Below are 3,888 nucleotides of genomic sequence, written 5' to 3'. Positions count from 1 at the left end.
CGCGTAAACCCGTTCCCCGTAGGGAGGAGTCAAGCCGCCGCTTAGAGACGAAGTATGAAGTGTCCTCTTCCACATAGGGCAAGCTAGAATGAACTATCTTACCCAGGACCGCCGAAGCAGCGTGGACCAGGGGAGAACTGAACTTTATACTTCACACCACAGTATTGAGTAATGTGCCCTCTTCCACATAGGGCAAGCTGGAATGTTCCATTTTACCCAGGACGGCCGAAGCGGCGTGGACCAGTGGAGGACTACACAATCATGAGGTTTGATATCGACTTGTGTGTTTCAATAGGATACCGATGGTATGGTTTGAACCGATTTGATTTAGCCATTCTGAAGTCATCACTTGGTTGAAGCGCTGAACTAGGGAGGCATCGTTTACATATATATTGGTTTTCGCATGCTCTACTAGGTTAATGTCATGAGGTTGGCTATCGAGCATGCCCAAGTGATGACTTGATTGTGTGCTTGCTTGAATTCTTCACATTTCATACCATCGGTTAGTTGTCGAATCATTCCTCGATCATAACCTTCGTTCTTGGTTCATGTATGCTCTCTTCCACATAGGGCAAGCTAGAATTAACTATCTTACCCAGGACCGCCGAAGCAGCGTGGACCAGGGGAGAACTATACTTTGTCTTGTATGCCCTCTTCCACATAGGGCAAGCTAGAACTAACTATCTTACCCAGGACCGCCGAAGCAGCGTGGACCAGTGGAGGACTATACTTTGTTCATAACACCACAGTATTGAGTAATGTGCCCTCTTCCACATAGGGCAAGCTAGAATGAACTATCTTACCCAGGACCGCCGGAGCAGTGTGGACCAGTGGAGGACTACACAATCATGAGGTTTGATATCGACTTGTGTGTTTCAATAGGGTACCGATGGTATGTTTTGAACCGATTTGATTTAGCCATTCTGAAATCATCACTTGGTTGAAGCGCTGAACTAGGGAGGGGCATCGTTTACATATATATTGGTTTTCGCATGCTCTACTAGGTTAATGTCATAGGGTTGGCTATCGAGCATGCCCAAGTGATGACTTGATTGTGTGCTTGCTTGAATTCTTCACATTTCATACCATCGGTTAGTTGTCGAATCATTCCTCGATCATAACCTTCGTTCTTGGTTCATGTATGCTCTCTTCCACATAGGGCAAGCTAGAATTAACTATCTTACCCAGGACCGCCGAAGCAGCGTGGACCAGGGGAGAACTATACTTTGTCTTGTATGCCCTCTTCCACATAGGGCAAGCTAGAACTAACTATCTTACCCAGGACCGCCGAAGCAGCGTGGACCAGTGGAGGACTATACTTTGTTCATAACACCACAGTATTGAGTAATGTGCCCTCTTCCACATAGGGCAAGCTAGAATGAACTATCTTACCCAGGACCGCCGGAGCAGTGTGGACCAGTGGAGGACTACACAATCATGAGGTTTGATATCGACTTGTGTGTTTCAATAGGGTACCGATGGTATGTTTTGAACCGATTTGATTTAGCCATTCTGAAGTCATCACTTGGTTGAAGCGCTGAACTAGGGAGGGGCATCGTTTACATATATATTGGTTTTCGCATGCTCTACTAGGTTAATGTCATAGGGTTGGCTATCGAGCATGCCCAAGTGATGACTTGATTGTGTGCTTGCTTGAATTCTTCACATTTCATACCATCGGTTAGTTGTCGAATCATTCCTCGATCATAACCTTCGTTCTTGGTTCATGTATGCTCTCTTCCACATAGGGCAAGCTAGAATTAACTATCTTACCCAGGACCGCCGAAGCAGCGTGGACCAGGGGAGAACTATACTTTGTCTTGTATGCCCTCTTCCACATAGGGCAAGCTAGAATGAACTATCTTACCCAGGACCGCCGGAGCAGCGTGGACCAGTGGAGGACTATACTTTGTTCATTACACCACAGTATTAAGTATGGTGTCCTCTTCCACATAGGGCAAGCTAGAATTAACTATCTTACCCAGGACCGCCGAAGCAGTGTGGACCAGGGGAGGACTATACTTTATACTTCACACACTAGCCAAATTGAAGTCATCACTTGGTTGAAGCACTGAACTAGGGCGAGTCTATCGTTTACTTTGCATTGGGATAATACGCTGCATGCTCTCTTAGGTTAATGTCATGTGATTGGCTATAGAGCATGCCCAAGTGATGACTTTGTTTCAAGCTCAACAGGTAGGGTATTGAGTCCTCTTCCACATAGGGCAAGCTAGAATTAACTATCTTACCCAGGACCGCCGGAGCAGCGTGGACCAGGGGAGAACTATACTTTGTCTTGTATGCCCTCTTCCACATAGGGCAAGCTAGAACTAACTATCTTACCCAGGACCGCCGAAGCAGCGTGGACCAGTGGAGGACTATACTTTGTTCATTACACCACAGTATTAAGTATGGTGTCCTCTTCCACCATAGGGCAAGCTAGAACTAACTATCTTACCCAGGACCGCCGAAGCAGTGTGGACCAGGGGAGGACTATACTTTATACTTCACACACTAGCCATACTGAAGTCATCACTTGGTTGAAGCGCTGAACTACGGCGGGGTAATCGTTTACAGGTTAATATCATATAGCTGCATGCTCATTAGTAGATAATGGAATATTGTATGGCAATATGAGCATGCCCAAGTGATGACTTTGTTTCAAGCTCAACAGGTAGGGTATTGAGTCCTCTTCCACATAGGGCAAGCTAGAATGAACTATCTTACCCAGGACCGCCGGAGCAGCGTGGACCAGTGGAGGACTCTATACTTTATACTTCACACCACAGTATTGAGTACGTCTTGCATAAAGCCCCTAATGAGAACCACGAGGGCTCTCTCAATGTAGAACAGCGAGGGCTCTAGTACCGATTCTCTCGGTACGGCTTGGTCCGTGTTCCTTTATGCTTGTACTCTTAGAAAGTCTCAACCCGGAGGTCTTGACTTTGATTGTCATAGTTGGACTACGACGGGGCATCCGACCATTGCTGATCGAACACCCCTGATTCACCATCTTTCGGGTAGGCGGTACGCGTACCTCCGGACGCGGAAGTCTCAACCCGGAGGTCTTGACTTTGATTGTCATAGTTGGACTACGACGGGGCATCCGACCATTGCTGATCGAACACCCCTGATTCATCATCTTTCGGGTAGGCGGTACGCGTACCTCCGGACGCGGAAGTCTCAACCCGGAGGTCTTGACTTTGATTGTCATAGTTGGACTACGACGGGGTATCCGACTCATCGAATACCCCAGAAGCACACCATCTTTCGGGTAGGCGGTACGCGTACCTCCGGACGCGGAAAGTCTCAACCCGGAGGTCTTGACTTTGGTTGTCATAGTTGGACTATGACGGGGCATCCGACCATTGCTGATCGAACACCCCTGTTACACCATCTTTCGGATAGGCGGTGCGCGACACCACCGACGCGGAAAGTCTCAACCCGGAGGTCTTGACTTTGTATTGTTGGATAGTCCTCTTCCACTATAGGGCAAGCTGGAAATATTCCATTTTACCCAGGACTGCCGAGGCAGCGTGGACCAGGGGAGAACTTCACGGAATCTTCAGGCATCCATGATTGCCATAGTGCGTAAGCCGCCGCTGTGCGCGTCAACTCGTTCCCCGTGAGGAGGAGTCTAGCCGCCGCTAAAAGACGAAGCATTAAGTGTCCTCATTCCACTATAGGGCAAGCTAGAATTAACTATCTTACCCAGGACCGCCGAAGCAGCGTGGACCAGGCGAGGACTATACTTTATACTTCACACCACAGTATTGAGTACGACTTGCATAAAGCCCCTAATGAGAACCACGAGGGCTCTCTCAATGTAGAACCACGAGGGCTCTAGTACCGATTCTCTCGGTACGGCTTGGTCCGTGTTCCTTTATG

This window comes from Anopheles coustani, assembly GCF_943734705.1.
Source record: "Anopheles coustani chromosome X unlocalized genomic scaffold, idAnoCousDA_361_x.2 X_unloc_64, whole genome shotgun sequence".
Classification (NCBI taxonomy): Eukaryota; Metazoa; Arthropoda; class Insecta; order Diptera; family Culicidae; genus Anopheles; species Anopheles coustani.
This window is presented reverse-complemented; position numbering follows the sequence as displayed.